Genomic DNA, 19,202 nt, shown 5'->3' with positions numbered 1-19,202 from the left:
ATAATAAAAATAAAAAATGTATATGACAAGCCCCTAGAGCAACCACTAGAAAATTAACTCAAAAATATGTAGGGAAAAAAATTGTTAAAAGAATTAGAATGTTACACTTAGAAAATAATTCACTTAATGTAAAAGAAAGCAGTAAAGGAGAAACAGGAAAAATGCCAAGACAAATAGAAAACAAAAAGTAAATGGCAGACATAAGTCTAACTGTATCAATAATAACAATTTATAAATGTGAATGGATTAAACATTCCTTTGAAAGGCAGAGATTTTCAGACTGCGTTTAAAAAACCAATATATAATTATATGCTATCTACATGAGAAATATTAAAGATACAATAGGGAGAAAAAATTAAAAGGAAGTATAGGGATATGTCATGCAAATAACAACCATAAGAAACTTGGAGTGGCTTTATAAATATCAGAGAATGTAGACTTCAATACAAAAATAATTACTAGAAATGAAGAAAGACATTTTATGTGATAAAATGTCCAACAGGAAGACACTACAATTACATATATGCACCCTGCAACATCAAACCCTAAAATACATGAAACAAAACTGACAGAATTGAAATAATTCAACAGTAATAGTTGAAGATTTCCATACCCCTCTTTCAGTGATGGATAAACAACCAGGAAGAAGATCAACAAGGAAATAGAAGTCATGAACAACACTACAAACAAAACTATAAAACCAAATAGACCTAATAGATATCTATAGAACACTCCACCGAGGAATGTAGAATATATATTCTTCTCAAGTACACATGGAATATTCTCTAGGATAGACTATGTGGCAGGCCATAAAACAGCCTCAGTATAAAAAGAAGTAAATCATACAAAGCATATTCTCTGACCACAGTGGAATAAAATTAACAATAACAGGAATTTGGGAATTTACAAACATGTAAAACAACACGCTGCTTAAATAACCGAAGGATAAAAGAAAAATACATCAAAGGAAATAATTTGAAATGAATAAAAATGAAGGGAAAAGTACCACAACTTTAAGATGAATGAAAATGGAAACACAGTATGCCAAAACTCATGGCAGTGCTACATGCGGTGCTAAGAGAAATGTATAGCTATAAACGCATATACTAAAAAACAAGAAATGTCTCAAATCAATAACCTAACCTTCTACTTTAAGACACTGGGGGAAAAAGAGAAAATTAAGCATAGCAAACACAAAGAAGGAAAGAAGAAAGATTGAAGTGAATAAATTAGAGATAGAAAACAATAGAGAAAATCAGTGGAACCAAAAGTCAGATTTTTTTAAAAAGATTAATAAGGTCTTAGCTATACTGATCAAGAAAAGAAGATATAACATTCAAATTGTTAAGATCAGAATAAAAGAGGTAACATGAATGCTGACCTTACAGGAATAAAAAGGATTGTTTTATATATATATATATATATATACACACACACACACACATACATATATATACATATATGTATATATAAAGATATACTTGTGTATACATATACACATATATGTATATATACGTGTATATATATGTATATATACGTGTATATGTATATATATATGTGTGTGTGTGTGTGTATACACACACAATATAACAACTTTATGCTTACAAATCAGATAACTTAGACAAAATGAGCAAATTCCTAGAGGGACATTGGTTCAAGATGAAATAAAAACTCTGGATAGGAAAAATAATCCCAGGCTGATATGGCTTCATTGGAAAATGCTACCAAACATTTTTAGAAACAAAACAAATGAACATGGGGGTGGGGCACAGGGGAGAGGCAGACCGAGAAACAGATTCTTAACTATAGAGAACAAACCGATGGTTACTGGAGGGGAGATGGGTGGGAGGATGGGTCAAATATGTGATGGGAGTTAAGGAGGGCACTTGTTGGGATGAGCACCCGGGTGTTGTATGTAAGTGATGAATCACTAAATTGTATACCTGAAAAATTATAACAATTCTTTACAAACTTCCAAAGAATAAAAGAGTAAAGAACACTTGCAGATTCATTCTGTGAGGCCAGTATTACCCAGATACCCAAACCAGACAAAAATGCAAAGTTGGTTTACCATCTAAAAATCAATATAATATACTATATTAATAGAACAAAAGATTGAAACCACATGATCATTCTAGTAGTCTCAGAAAAAGCAGTTGAAAAAGTCCAATACCTCTTCTTGATTAAAAAAACACTTAAAAATTTCTTTGACCTATAAAGGATTATATGAAAAATCTACAGCTAACAACTAGTGAATAGTAAAAGATTGAAAGCTATTTCCTGTGATCAGGAAAAAAAATAAAGATGTCTGTTCTTTCAACATTGTACTGTAGGTTCTAGCCAGGGCTATTAGGCAAGTTAATGAAATAAAAAGCATCCAAATTGGAAAGGAAGAAGGAAAACTATCTATTTGAATATAGGAAATCCCAATAGATCAACTGAAAAACTGTTAGAACTCAGTAAAGATTAAATAAGTTGCAGGATATAATACAAATTTATAAAAAAAAATTCTATTTCTATGCACAATGAAAAGCCAAAAATAAGGAAATAACTCCAGTTATAATAGCAGCAAAAAGAATAAAATACCTAGGAATAAAATTAACAAAAGAAGTATAAAACTTATACTGTGAGAACTACAAAACATTGTCAAAAGAAATTAAGGAAGATCTAAATGAAGACATCCCATGTTCATGTATCAGAAGGTTTAAAAATAGTTTGAGGGGCGCCTGGGTGGCTCAGTTGGTTAAGCGGCTGTCTTAAGCTCAGGTCATGATCCCGAGGTCCTGGCATCAAGCCCCGCATCTGGCTCCCTGCTCAGTGGGGAGCCTGTTTCTCCCTCTCCTTCTCCCTCTGCCCCTGCTCGTGCTCGTTCTCTCTCTCTTTCTGACACAAAAAAATAGAATCTTTAAAAAAAAAAAAATAGTTCGAATGTCAGTACTCCACAAATAGATTTGTAGATTCAAAGCAACTCCTAAGAAAATCCCAGCTACTTTTTGTTGTTGTTTTTGTAGAAATGAAAAAGCTGAATCCTGAATTCATATGGAACTACAAAGCGATCAGAGTAGCCAAAACAATCTTGAGAAAAAACAAAATCATAGGATTCACAGTTACTGATTTCAAAATATACAAAGCTAATGTAAACAAGACAATGTGATACTGGCATAAAGATTGACGTATAGATAAACAGAGTTGAATTAGGAGTCCAGAAGTAAAAATAAATCCTCACTGTTTATGGCTAGTTGATTTTCAACAAGGAGGCCAAGATAATTCTAATGGGGAAAATTGCCTTTCAAGAAATGGTACTGAGAGTTGGATATCCACATGCAAAAGAGTGAGTTTGGACCCCTACCTCACATCATAAACAAAAATTAGCTCAAGTAGATCACAGATCTAAATGTAAGAACTAAAACTATAAAACTTCTAGAAGATAATATAGGAGTAAATTTTTGTGGCTGTGGTTTCTTAGATATAACATCAAAAGCACAAACAAAAAAAGAAATGTGTGAATTGGACTTCAAAAAAATTAAAATTTTTCATGCTTCCAAAGACAACATCAGGAAAGCAAGACATGGGAGAAAATATTTGTAGATGATCTATCTGACAAATGATTTGTATCTAGAATATATTATATATTTTATATTATATAGAGAGAATGTATTGTATATAATATAACTCAATAATAAAAAGATTAAAAATGAGCAAAATATCTAAATAGATATTTCTCCAATATCATAACAAAATTCTTGATATCATTAGTCATCAGGAAAATACAAATCTAAACCATATTGAGATACCACATCACACCCACTAGGATAGCTATAGTCAAAAAGTCAGATAATAACAAGTGTTGACAAGGATATAGACAAATCAAAACTTTCATATGCTGCTAGTGGTAATGTAAAATGCTGCAGCCACTATGGAAAACACTCTGACAGCTCCCAAAGAGTTAAACATAGAGCTACCATATGACCCAGCAGTACTACTTCTAGAAATATACCCAAGGGAAATGAAAACATTCACACAAAACCTTGGACACCCATGTTCATAGCAGTATTATAATAGCCAAAAGATAGAAACAACCCAAGTATCCATCAACTAATGGATGGATAATAAACAAATGTGATATATCCATGTAATCAAATATTATTTGGCAGTTAAAAAAATGAAGCACTGATGCATACTAAAATATGGCTGAATCTTGAAAATATTATTCAAATTATAAGACACCAGTCACAAAAGACAACATATTGTATAAATACATTTACATGAGTTGTCCAGTACAGGCAAATCTGTAGATACAGAAAGTAGGTTAATGGTTGCCTAGACTATGAGGAACCTAGGAGAAAATGAGGAATGATTGCTAATGGGTATGGAGTTTCTCTTTGGAGGCAATGAAAAGTAATTGTGGTGATGGTTATGCAACTCTGTGGATAAACTAACAACCGCTGGATTACACATTTTAAATGGATTGTGTATGTGATAAGTGAAATATATCTCAACACAGCTGTTTAAAAGAAAAAGTTGAAATAATACAAAATATATTCTCTCACCATAATGGAACTGATGTAAAAATCAGAGAAAGATGACTGGAAAGTCTCCACACACTTGGAAATTAAACAACACATTTCTAAACAACCCGTGGGTCCAAAAATATTTCTCAAGGGGGATTAGATAAACAAAAGATAGAGGAGTGCTATGAATAATATATACACTATACCTAAAGGTCATGACTTAACTGAACTGAACCATTTTGTTTAAAGTCACAAATTAGGGGTGCCTGGGTGGCTCAGTCAGTTAGGTGTCTGACTCTTGATTTCGGCTCAGGTGGTGGTCTCAGGGTCATGGAATCAAGCCCCCTGTTGGGCTCCACACTCAGCAGGGAGTCTGCTTCAGTTTCTCTCCCTCCAACCCTCCCCCTGCATGTTCTCTCTCACTCTCTCTCAAATCAGTCAATCAATCAATCAATCAATCTTTAAAAAATAAAGTCACAACTTAACAAAACTTACCCAGGAAAAAATACATAACCTGAATAATCATCTTATATCTGTGAAAGAATATTGAATTCAAAGTTAACAACCTTCTGAAAAATAAATGTCAGCTCAGATAATTTCACTGTTGTAGTCTTCCAAACATTTGAAGATGAAATACCAAGTTCTACACTGCGTCTTCCAGAAAACAGAGAAAGAGGGAACAATACCCAACTCATTTTATGATGCCACTTATTACCTTTATACCAAAACCAAACACATCCAAAAATAAATAAATAAATAAAACTACAGCTCAATTTCCTTCATGAAGACAGACCCAAAAATCATTAAAATAATAGCAAGTCAAAACTCAGCTTCTCAATTTTTCAGGCCCCTTTTCCAGAATCAGCAGATGCTCCAGAGGAAAGATGGTCTCAATTGCTAGGCTCCTCATCTCTGGATTTCCTTCTAGCTCTGGATGTCATAATTCTTCACTGCTGTTAATTTAGTCCACTGCCTTCAAACAGTATTTTTCCTCCAGATTTTGTCAATGGGAGGGTTAATCCAAAATACTTAGTTCATCATTACTAGAAACAGAATTCCTCAGGTCAATTTTTCATATCTTGAGATCCAGTCATGGATCTCTACTTGAAGGAACATCACCTTAAGAGATTTTTTGGGTCAAAAGCTTTCTTTTGTGTTCCTTTTCTGCCTTGCATGTTGCTTTTCTCCTATTTAATAAGCTAACATATTGTTGAGGCTTTATTTTTTGCCAGGCGACAAGTGTTTTATATGCAATCTTTGATTTAATCCTCACATCACTATCAATTTAGTGGTCCCATTTTACAGTTGAGGAAACAGAGCTCTAAGAGATTACACACACAGTAATTGACCTAGCTTGGATTCAAATCCATGTCTGTATGACTCCAAATCCTGGGCTCTTTATCACTACGACATATGGTCTGTTATATGAGACAGCATGTTTGCATGTTTATCTTCTTAACAACTAGGCTGTGGAATCCCTAAAAGAGAGTTAGTTCTCTTGGTGCCCTGAAATGCCTTATTGTGTAAGAGACTAAAAATTAGGCCAATCATGGAGAAACTCCTAATTTTGAAGTGCTGATATGTTTCCTTGGCTCCTGTTGGCGCTTCTGAGGCACCCAGTATGTGTGTTGTCAGTGCTTCACATTGCCTCACTAAAGCAGAATGTGAGCAGAAGGCAGTTAAGCCTCACTGTTTTAAAGTAATAAGGGAAATGTCTGTACATCAAAATCAAACTCTTATGTAACAAAATGTAATAGGCAACACTTTGCAGGATTCAGGTTTGTGCCTGATGAAAGACATGGGTAGAAAAAATTGGATTCTTTAAAGAAATAATACTATACTCACTAAACTAGAATGAGTGCTTTGTAAAATACTGCTTATAAAATTAGAATCTTGAGTCCCTCCTATGCCTGGTTCTATCAGGGTTAGATATGGAGAATATCCAGGCTCTTGCAGCCCTCTTTTGGTATATACTTTAACCACCCTTCTGTTCTGGGTGGGTTGGTTGGTTGTTTGGTTGGTTGGTTGGTTGGTTGGTTGGTTTTTAGTCCCATTCTGCTTCTGCTTCGTCTTCTGACTAGATGTCCTCACTGGCAAATACCTCATTCACCTTTATGTGTGAGGGAAGTAGGCCAGTGCCTTTGAAGTTATAGGTGCTAAAATATTTATACTAATTATTCAAAGGATTATATATTTAATCCCTAAGCGATAATGGAGTTTCCTATAACTTTCTTCTTCAGTAGCTTATAGGGTAAGTAATGTTTGATCCAGAACTTTATTTCATTCAGCCCGAGGACAGGGGCAGGAAGTAATCTTGTTTATGTGTACAGATGTGCAAGTACAGTTTGTCATGAATATAATTATGCTTTAAAACCAAAAATTGGTGGCAAATTTAGTAAAAATTTAACACTAGTTCCCTGTGGATAGTTATTCCTTTTGTGTGCTTTTCTGTTTTCTGGCAACAAATAGTCATTACATCTAGCCTTAGAAAATACTACCTTTGGTAAGGGGGAAAAATCTGCATTGGAAAAGAAATAATTTTAGAAAGTATCTAGTGTTTCCAATAAGAAAGTCCCCTCTGAACATGTCCTCCTGTATGTGTTTAACCAGCCAGCCCCTGCTTCTAAACTTCCAGGAACAAATAACTGTCTACTGAAGGTATATTGTTTCATTTTTCTAGCTCTAGGTGTAAAAACATCTTTCTTTTGTACATTGATCCTTTTTATGCTCTCTAATACAGAATTATATCTGATCCATCGACCCATGATTACTCTCAAATATTCAAAGGCAGCTATCATGTGACTTTGTCAGATATCAAGGCAATATGTCTGTCTCTTTGCCTTCTAGCTTTCTTTCTCTCTTATGAGTTATAGAGACTTACTAAAGTGTATACTTTAGCTTTGTTTATTGTATAGACTCTTTTATCTTAGTTCTTAACTTAAAATGCAACTGACTAAAGTAGTTTATATTTCTCAGTAAAATAAGTTGCCTTTCACTTCAGTACCATTAGGTACTTGTCAAAACTAAGAGTTACTTTCCTCCTACTGTCCTAATTTTTATTATCTTAAGATAAGTAATAAGGAATTTGAAGGCTAAAGAAACCTTAGAGACTAGTCAAAGGAAAGGCTACTGCTCCTTTTCCTACTACGCAAAACATTATTACTAAAAATGTAGTGACACAATAGAATAACAACCACATTGCCACATTTATTATAGCCCTCTGCTCATGAGATCACTGTAAGGTTTTTCTCACAATCAGGAAATATTTCAAAGTGGGGTAGTAGTCTTTTGAAACTTATAAAACTCAGAGTAGATGTGATATGACTGATCTCACCACAGCCAAACTATTACTACATGTTCATTGGATCCAATGAATGTCTCTTCTGTTCTTTAATGGTAACATTAAACATCAAGCTGATACAATTTATAAAAATAGTTTTCTCAAAAGAACTTTGCAAATATTAAATATTTAATTTGTTGAAATAATAGAAAATTTATCTCTCTGAATAAAGGTACTAGATTTTAACACATTAAAATACATTAAATTACTTGAAAATAATAGTCACAACTTAATTTCACCCTTCTCTCCTTAAAAGATAATTTTTAAAACCATTAAATATATGGGGGTTCTTAATATGCCTCAGGGACTACAAATGAGAGTTTAACCAAGGGCCTCCTAGAACCTTATCTTAAGAAGTTTTAGTTTACCCCCAGGAATCAGCAGTTTTTTAGAAAATATTTGTCCCTGTCACCAGTTAATGCTAATGGCTTCATATTTTGTAATTAATTAATGCCATGGCTAAATTGCTACTCTAAGTGACAATGCTAAATGATAAAGTGGTGATAATACAGTGTGAATAACCTACTGAGTGAAGATAGAAATTTAATCACTTCTAGTACTTTTGTTCCCTCCTGAAATTATACTAAAATGACAGTGAAGAGATTTTTTTAAAGAATAAATTCATGGGGTTCCTGGCTGGCTCAGTCAGTAGAGCATGCAACTCTTGATCTCAAGGCCATGAGTTTGAGCCCCACATTGGGTGTAGAGATTACTTTTAAAATTTTTAAGAAAAAAAAGAAAATAAATTTGTTATTAACAAAGGAAAAAAGAGAAGAGATAAATATTTGGAAACTGAAAGTAAATAAACTTAGCAGACTACCTAAGTCCCAAGTTAACAGAGATAAGGACCAAGAAGCAACTAGATATACCCAGCAAAAACCTTCAAACATTCAAGACTTGGGGGACCATGGAAGTGGGTGGGTGGAATAAAGGTAAAACCAAAAATCAGGAGAGTTTATATAGAAAGTTTGAACAAACAGTTGACCCCCAGATTATCTCTGCCCAGGCAGAAGACTGGTACTTTATTCCCACGAGAGTATAAAATAGAGGATCTCTAGACTGGGGAGCACAATTGAAGGTATGGGTACCATACTGAAAACAACATAAATGAGTATATGCATATGAATGCTGAGATGCCCAGTCTTCATTCCTCACTCAATCTACAGAATCCAGGCAACCTGTTCTGAACCTCTATGCAGGTGAATAAAAGGTGCTTTTGTGGAGAATCTGATCAGACCTTGAAGGTTTGACTTTGGATCATTTCCAAGGAATGAACCCAACCAGATTATTTTACAGTAAAGAAACCTGTAGATCAGAACTTCCAATCAGCTTTTTAGCATCTATTCTTAAATATGAGTGGAGAACAAAGGATCTTTAAATACCCGAGTAAAACCTCTTACATAAAAGGTAGAGACCAAACAAACAGAAGGGGGGGAAGTAACATGAATGAAACAGACAACTTCAGGGAAAAGAAACCTACAGCAGCAATAACAAGACACTATAATAGAAGAAATTACATTCACAGAACATAAACAGAATGATAATTTTTATAAAAGGAACATTCAAGGAACCAAAGAAGAACCCTGGAAAATCAAAACTATGATAACAAAACACAAAATGTCTCGAAGATAAGGTTAAATAAACCTCACAAAAAGAACAACGAAAAAGATGAAACAATAGAAAAAAGTTATGAAAATTAAAGAACCAGTGCAAAAAATCCAGACATAACTGGAAATTGAAATATGTAAGCCATGTATGCAATTTCAAAATTTCATTGTAAGAGATTGATGTCAGCAAGATGGCAGACTAGAAGCTTCCATTGCTTGTCCCCTCACAGAAGCATGAATTTGAACAGCTATCCATGCATAAAAATACCTTCACAAGAGCAAAGGATTCCAGATAAGAGATTGCAGCACCTGGATGGAGCACAGAAATAAGAAAAGATGAAGAAGGTAGAAAGGAAAATCTCATATTACCTGTGTCATCCCAGCGCTAAAGCCCAGGCAGCCCAGTATGGAGAGATACCCTCTCCACAAGGGAAGGAGAGTGAAGTGAGCATCCACCTTGACTGTGGACCCCAGCAACAGGCCCCCAGTGAACATCAATAGCAGGCAAGCACCAGTGGGCCCAGCCACTAGGCCCAGCCCAGTGCCAGGCCAGCCCCCACAGAGCCACGCTCCAGGTTCACTTCAGCACCAAGCCAGACCTCACAACACCAGACTCCAAGTAGGCTACCGCAGACCATCCTCCATAACTGTCCAACACCAGGTTGGCCCCTGCAACCCCAAGCTTGCCCCAGTGTCATATCAGCCCCTAGATCCCCAGGCTCCAGCAAAATCCAGTAGACCTCAACAGTGACCAGCCCCAAGAGACCCAGGCTCCAGGTCCACCACTGCAGACCTACACTTCTGGCATCACAAACCCATCCCAGCAGCAGGCCACACCTTGCAGACTCCAGCTCAAGACCCAGCTACTACCAGGTCAGCCCCCAAGGACCCAGGCACAAGCCTGCTCACTTGCTGACCTGGGCCCCCTGAGGATTCTAGCCACAGACTCACCACAGACCCCATCAACAGCTTGCCCAGAATTTCTGAACACACAGACTGCTAAAGGGCATTCTCTGCCAAAGTCAGTCTTTAAAGATTGAAAGAGATGCCTCCTTTTTCAGATGCAGAGACATCAATGCAGTGTCACAATGATCATGAATAACCAAGGGAATGTGACACTACCAAAGAAAAAATAAAATACCAGTAACTGACCCTAAAGAAATTGAGATCTGCAAACTGCCTGACAAAGAATTCAAAATAATCGCCCTAAAGAATCTCAATAACTACAAGAGAAAACAACAAAGCAAACTCACAGAAACAATACATGAAGAAAATGAGAAGTGCGACACAGAGAAACCATAAAAACAAGCCAAAAGGAAATCCTAGGACTGAAGAACAAAATGACTGCACTGAAAAATTCCACAGCTTTACCAGCATACTCGATCAAGCAAAAGAAAGAATCAGTGAGCATGAAGACAAGTCAGCTGAAATTACCCAATCAGAGGAAAGAAAAGGAAAAGAAAAAAATGGAAAAGAGGGCAAAAAGTCTGGAAGAATTAGGGGACACCATTAAAAGAAACAATACTCACATTAATGGGAGTCCCAGAAGAAACAGATAAAGAAAAGGGAGAAAACTTATTTAAAGAAATGATGACAGAAAAATTTACTAATCTATAATCTGGAGAGGGAAATGAACATCCAGATCCATGAAGTCCAGGGAACCCCAAACATAAAATATAAAGAGATCTTCACCAAGACACATTATAAACAAATTCTCAAAAGTCAAAGACAGAATTTTGAAAACAGCAAGAGAAAACCACTCATCATGTACATGGGAATCCCTAGCAGTGGATTTCTTAGCAGACTACCTTGCAGACCAGGAAAGAATGGGATAATATATTCAAAGTGCCAAAAGAAAAAACTGCCAACCAAGAACACTATACTTGGCAAGCCTGTCCTTCAGGGGAAGAAAAGTGAGATAAAAACTTTCTCCGTCACACAAGATCTGTGGGAGTTCATCACAGTAGACCTGCTTTACAAGAAATGCTCAAGAGGGGCGCCTGGGTGGCTCAGTCATTAAGCGTCTGCCTTCGGCTCAGGTCATGATCCCAGGGTCCTGGGATTGAGCCCTGCATCGGGCTCCCTGCTCAGCGGGAAGCCTGCTTCTCCCTCTCCCACTCCCCCTGCTTGTGTTCCCTCTTCTTGCTGTGTCTCTCTCTGTCAAATAAATAAAATCTTTAAAAAAAAAGGGGGGGGGAAGAAATGCTCAAGAGAGTTCTTCAAATTGAAAGGAAAGAATGCCAACTAAAAGGAAAACATATGAAAGTATAAAACTTATTGTAAAACTAAGAATATAGTCAAATTCAGAATACTCTTAATACTATAATGGTAGTGCATAAATCACTTTTAACTCTGGTATGTAAGTTAAAAGACAAAAGTATCAGAAATAACTATATCTACAATAATTTGATGCTAGATACAGAATATAGAAGAGAAATAAATTGTGACGTCAATAACAAAATGTTGGGGAAGGAGAAGTTAAACCATACAGATTATGTATGCAATTGAACTTAAGTTCTTATTACCGACTTAAAATAGATTATTATAACTATGTTTTATTGGAAGTTTCATGTTAAACAAAAAGTACCCTATAGTAGATACACAAAAGATAAAGAGAAAGTAATCAAAGTATACCACTACAAAAAACCAACAAATGACAAAGGATGACAGCAAGAAAGGAATAAAAGGTCTACACAATAGTCAAAACCAATTAACAAAATGGCAGTGAGTCCTTATATATATATATAATTACTTTAAATGTAAATGGATCAAAATAGCTGATCAGAAGACACAGATGGCCAAATGGATTAAAAAATAAAATCCCACAATATGCTGCCTACTAGGGACTCATTTTACCTCAAAGGACACACATAAGCTAAAAGTGAAGGGTTGGGAAAAGATCTTCCATTGAAATGGCAACCAAAAGAGAGCAGGGTGACATTACTTAATATCAGACAAAATAGACTTTGACTCAAAAACTGTCACAAGAGACAAAGAAGGTCATTATAAAATGATAAAGGGGTCAATTCATGAAGAGGATACAACAACAACTGGGTGAATATATATGTTCATATATATTCATATATATTTGTTCATATATATTCACCCAACAACAATTGGGTGAATATATATGCACCCAACATTCGAGCAAAATAAAAGTAAATATTAACAGAACTGAGGGGGAAAATAGCAATATAATAAAAGGGACATCAGTAGCCTACTTGCAACAATGGATGGATCATCTAGACGAAAAATTAGGAAACAGCAGACTTGAACAACACTACAGACCAAATCGACCTAACAGACATATGCAGAGCATTCCATCCAACAGCAACAAGACACACATTCATTTCAAGCAATCACAGAGAATTTCCCAGGATAGATCATATGTTAGGCCACAAAACAGTCAATAAATTTAAGAAGATAGCATTATATCAAGTATCTTTTAAAACCACAGTGGTAAGAAACTAGAAATCAACAGTAGTGGGAAAATTGCAAATATGTAGAAAGTTAAAACACTCATGATCAATTAGTCAAGGAAGAAATCAGAAGTGAAATAAAAAAGTATCTTGAGACAAATGAAAATGGAAACAAAACATATCAAAACTTATGGGATGCAAAAAAAACTTATGGGATGCAGCAAAAGCAGTTCTAAGAGGGAAGTTTAATAAATGCCTACAGTAAGAAAAAAAAAGAAAGATCTGAAATAACCTAGCTTTATACCTCAAGAAACTAGAAAAAGAATACACTAAACCTAAAAGTAGCAGAAGGAAGAAAATAATAAAAATCAGAACAGAAATAAATGAAATACAGACTAGAAAAACAGTAGAAAAGATAATTAAACTAAGTTTTTTTATGAAAAGATAAAATTGACAAATCTTAGACTAAGAAAAAGAGAAGGCTCATAAATTATAAGTGAAAGAGAAGATATTACAATTGATTCCACAGAAGTAAAAGCAAGAGATACTATGAAGATTTATATGCCAACAAATTGGATAACATACAAGAATGGAAAAAATTGTAGAAACATACAACCCTCCATGACTGAATTGTGAAGAAGTAGAATTTCTGAACAGACCTATAATGAATGAGTAAGGAGATAGAATCAGCCATCAAAAACTTTCCAAAAAAGAAAAGCCCAAAACCTGATGGCTTCACAGGTAAAGAAAAATAAATGCCAATGCTTCCCAAACTCTTCTCAAAAGTCGAAGAGGAGGGAACACTCCCAAACTAATTTTACAAGACCAGCAATTCCCTATACCAGAGCCAGACAAACACACTACAAGAAAATTATAGACTAATATTCCTGATGAATATAGATGCAGAAATCCTCAACAAAATGCTAGCAAACCAAATTCAACAGCACATTAAGAGGATCATACACCATGCTCAATTGGGGATTATCCCTAGGATGCAAGGATGGTTCAACATACACAAATTAGTAAGTGTCATATACAACATTAACAGAAGTGTTAAAATAATATGATCAACTCCATAGATACAGAAAAACCATTAGACAAAATTCATACCATCTCATAATTTAAACACACACACACACACACACATACACACACACTGGGTAGAAAGAGAATGTACCTCAACAAAGGCTGTGTATAACAAGTTCACAACTAACATCATACTCATTGGTGAAAGCTGACAGCTTTTCCTCTAAGATCAGGAATAAGACAAGTATGCCTACTCTTGCCACTTATTCAACTGGAAGTTCTAGCTAGAATTTTTAGGCAAGATAAAGAAAAGACATCCAAATGAGAAAGGAGGAAGTAAAGTTTTTTCTGTTTGCAGAGGTCATAATCTTATACAGTTGACCCTGTAACAACACAGGGGTTAGGGGCACTGACCTCCTACACAGTCAGAAATCCACATTTAACTTTTGACTCCCCAAAAACTTAATTACTAATAGCCTACTGTTGACTAGAAGCCTTCCTGATAACATAAACAGTTGATTAACACATATTGGTATGTAAGATATATTATTTACTGTATTCTTAGAAGGAAGTAAGCTAGAGGGAAAAGAATTTTTAAAAAATTATAAGGAAGAGAATATACATTTATAATACTGTACTTACCGAGAAAAATCCATGTATAAGTGGACCCATGCAGTTCAAACCCATGTTGTTCAAGGATCAATTTTATATATAAAACCCTAAAGACCACCAAACACTATGAGAACTAATGAACTAATTTAGTGAAGTTGCAGGATACAAAATCAGTCTACAAAAATCCATTCATTTGTACATGCTAATAAGGTATCTGGAAAAGTAAAACAATCTCATGTACAATAGCATCAAAAAAAATTTTTTTAATGTAAGAATACATTTAACCAAGGAGGTCAGAGATCTGTACACTGAAACCTATAAAACCTTGATGAAAGAATTTGAAGAGAAGACCAAAAAAATGGAAGGATATCCCATCTTCATGGATTAGAAGAATTAATATTATTAAAATACTCCCCAAAGCTGTCTATAGAGCAATGCAATCCTTCTCACAATTCCAATGACATTTTTCATACAAAAGTAGACAAAACAATCCTAAAGTTCATTTGGGACCACAAAAGATTGCAAAGTGCAAAAGCAATCTTGAGCAACAAGAACAAAGCTAGAGGCATCACATTACCTGATTTCAAAATATACTACAAAGCTATACTAATCAAAAAAGTGTGCTACTGACATAAAAACAAAAATATAGACTATTAGGCCAGGTAAAGAGCACATAAATAGATCTGTGCATTTATGGCCAATTGACCTTTGACAACAATGCCATGAAGACACATGGGGAATGGAAAGTCTCTTCAATAAAGGATGCTGGGACAACTCGTTATGTCCATGCAGAAGAATTAAGTTGAACACTTACCTCATTTCATTAAAAAAAACAACAAAAAACAAAAACAACCTGAAAATGGATTAGAGTTAAATGTAAGGCCTGAAACTATCATTACTAGAAGAAAACATAGAGAACAAGCTTCCTGACATTGGTCTGTGCAATTTGATTTTTTTTATATGACCCAAAAGCATAGGTGAAAAAAAATGCAAAAATAGATGATGGGATTGTATCAAACTAAAAAGCATCTAGTAGGGAAGAATCAAGAATAAAAACAACCTACAGAATGGGAGAAAATATTTGTAAACCATACATCTGATAGGAAATCAACATCCAAAATATACAAGGAATGCATACAATTCAGTAACAAGAAACAGTTCAGTAACAACTCAATTTAAAAATGGCCAAACACAGGGGCGCCTGGGAGTTTCAGTCAGTTAAGCATCCGACTCTTGATTTTGGCTCAGATCACGATCTCAGGGTTGTGAGATCCAGCCCCACATCAGGTTTCGTGCTCAGCGGGGAGTCTGCTGGAGATTATCTCTCTACCTCTCTATCTCCCTCTTTCCCTCCACCCCCAGCTCACACTCTCTTTCTCTCTCTTTCTCTCTAAAGTAAGTAAATCTTTTTTTTTTTTTAATGGGGAAAGGCAAAATCAACATACAGAAATCTGTTGCATTTCTATGTATGCAATAATGAAGCAACAGAATGAGAAATCAAGAAATCAGTCTCATTTATAATTGTACTAAAAATCATAAGATACCTAGGAATAAACCTAACCAAAGACTTAAAAGATCTATATTCTGAAAACTGTAAAACACTGATGAAAGAAATTGAAGATGACACCAAGAAATGGAAAAACATTCCATGCTCACAGATTGCAAGAACTAATATTGTTAAAATGTCTACACTACCCAAAGCAATTTACACACTTAACACAATCCCTATCAAAATACCACCAGCATCTTTCATAGAGCTAGAAACAAACAATCCTAAAATTTGTATGGAACCACAAAAGACCCTCAAATAGCCAAAGCAGTCGTGAAAAAGAATAGCAAAGCTGGAGGCATCACAATTTCGGGCTTCAAGCTATATTACAAAACTGTAGTGACCAAGACAGTATGGCACTGGCACAAAAACATGCTCATAGATCAGTGGAACATAAGAGAAAACCCAGAAATGAACCCACAACTATATGGTCAATTAATAGGAAAGGATATCCAATGGAAAAAAAGACGGTCTTTTCAACAAATGGTATTAGGAAAACTAGACAGCAACATGCAGAAGAATGAAACTGGACTACTTTCTTATACCATATACATACATAAATCCAAAACGGATGAAAGACCTAAATGTGAGATAGGAATCCATCAAAATCCTAGAAGAGAACACAGGCACTGTGGCAACTTCTTACTAGATACATCTCCTGAGGCAAGAGAAACAAAAGCAAAAATAAACTATTGGGACTTCATCAAAATAAAGCTGCACAGTGAAGGAAATAATCAACAGAACTAAAAGGCAACCTACAGAATGGGAGAAGATATTTGCAAATGACATATCTGATAAAGGGTTATAACGTATCTAAAATATATAAAGAATTTATCAAGCTCAACACCCAAAGACAAATAATCCAGTTTAAAAATGGGCAGAAGAAATGAACAGACATTTTTCCAAAGACGACCAAACAGATGGCTAACAGACATATGAAAAGATGCTCAACATCACTCATCATCAGAGAAATACAAATCAAAACTACAATGAGATATCACTTCACACCAATCAGAATGACCAAAATTAATAACACTGGAAACAACAGGTGCTGGTGAGGCTTTGGAGAAAGGGGAACCCTCATGCACTGTTGGTGGGAATGCAAACTGGTGCAGCCACTCTGGAAAATAGTAAGAAGCTTTCTCAAAAAGTTAAAATTAGAACTACCCTACAATCCAGCAATTGCACTACTAGGTATTTATACAAAGGATACAAAAATACTGATTCAAAGGGACACATGGACCCCAATGTTTACAGCAACATTATCAACAATAGCCAAATTATGAAAAGAGCCCAAATGCACATCGACTGATGAACAGATGAAGAAGATGTGCTACACAATGGAATGTTATTCAGCCATAAAAAAAAGAATGAAATCTTGCCATTTGCAACAACGTGTATTGCACTTAGAGAGTATTATGCTAAGCAGAGTAAGTCGGAGAAAGACGAATACCATATGATTTTACTCCTAAGTGCAATTTAAGAAACAAAACAAATAAACATGAGGGGTGAGCCAAACCAAGAAATAGACTATTAACTATAGAGAACAAATTGAGGGTTACAGGAGGGGAGGGGGGCGAGGGGATAGATTAAAAAGGTGATGGGTATCAAGAAGGGCACTTTTGATGAGCAACAGGTGCTGTGTGTAAGTGATGAATCACTAAATTTTACACCTGAAACAATATTGCGGTATATGTTAACTAGCTAGAATTTAAATAAAAACTTGGGGGAAAAGGAAAAAAAATATAATAAAAAATAAAAGTAAAATGGGCAAAGGACCTGAGTAGACATTGCTGAAAAGACATATAAATAGCCAACAGAGAAGAAGTTAAGATGGTGGAGGACTAGGGGCACCCTAAGTTTGTTTCATCCCTTGAACACAACTAGATAGTTATAGAATCATTCTGAACACCCAAGAAATCAGTCAGAGATCTGAGAAGACAAATGCTGCAAGTCTACAAGTAGAAAAACAACCACTGTTTGGAAGATAGGAGGTATGCAGACTTGAACCCGGTGTGATATAGCTGAGGATACCACAGAGGGGAGGGAGCCTGCTTAAGAAGGCTACCTGAAAGTATTATAAGCAACAAAGTGCAAAAGCGAAACTTTTAGAAGTCTGCTACAGTAGGGGACATGCCTAGCTTAACAGTGCTCAGGTGGTGAAGCAGGGTAGAATCCCAGGTGTGACATCCTGGTCTGAGGATCCCTGGGGTTGAAAGACAAACAGGTTGTGCCTAAGTGCAGCAGAGTTCTCAGGCATAGGAGCAGGGATGCCAGCTGAGAACACTGAGTCTGTCTCCATGCTGGCTTTCTGCTCTGTGTTGCCATTAATTGGGAACCACTGCAGAGTTGTATGATCACTTTCCTGGGATGGATCCAGCAAAAGGCAGAAGTGAGATGAGACACTTCCTGAAAGGAACAATGCAGTCCTAACCACAGCAGACCCTAAAATTTGGAGTTTTGAAACTCAGTCGCATGCCTAAGATAAAAATTCTTGGTCAGAGGCTGGATGAACACAGAGTTCTGATGGAAACCAGGGAGACAAGACTGGTTGCCCTTCTGTGAGGGGTCACTGAAGACGACAGGGTGTGAATTTTCAGCTCTGGGGCTAGAGAGCAGGGCGCTGCTATCCTCATCCCACCCCTCAGTGCTGAAAACCTTCAGGTAGCAAAACAGCACCACCTACTGGAGTCCAGAGCCACTTACACTGAGCCCTGCCTCCCTCCACACTTGGAGGCACGTTTACACTCCGGCCAAGTCGGCCTGAGAATCAGCACAACAGGCCCTTTCCCCCAGAACACCAACAAAACCAACTCACTTAAACCAACTTGACTGATCATAGAGGGCTGCAAAGCTTCAACTCTAGGGGAAAACAGTATATAACATTCTTTGTGTTTTTATTTTTTAGTCTTTTAGTATTTTTTCAATTATAATCCTTTTTTCAATTATTTTTTATTTTTAAATTATTTTTACATATACTTCATATATATATATTTTCTGTTTCCTTTTGTGTATGTTATTTTATCTATATATATATACATATATATGTTATTCTTATTTGGGGAAGTAGTTTCTTTTAATAAGCAGACCACAACACACCCAGGATCTAGTTTGTTGGTTGGTTGGTTGGTTGTTGTT

The 19,202-nt window shown here is 35.7% G+C and overlaps 1 protein-coding gene across 10 annotated transcripts in view; it reads left to right on the top strand.

Annotated features, from left to right (window-relative positions):
• Positions 1-19,202, top strand: part of PPP2R3A (protein phosphatase 2 regulatory subunit B''alpha) — a 205,036-nt gene that overhangs the window by 141,117 nt on the left and 44,717 nt on the right. The gene's annotated exons all lie outside the window — the stretch shown is intronic.

The sequence above is a fragment of the Ursus arctos genome, unplaced genomic scaffold, assembly GCF_023065955.2.
Source record: "Ursus arctos isolate Adak ecotype North America unplaced genomic scaffold, UrsArc2.0 scaffold_20, whole genome shotgun sequence".
NCBI classification, from domain to species: Eukaryota; Metazoa; Chordata; class Mammalia; order Carnivora; family Ursidae; genus Ursus; species Ursus arctos.
This window is presented reverse-complemented; position numbering and strand designations above follow the sequence as displayed.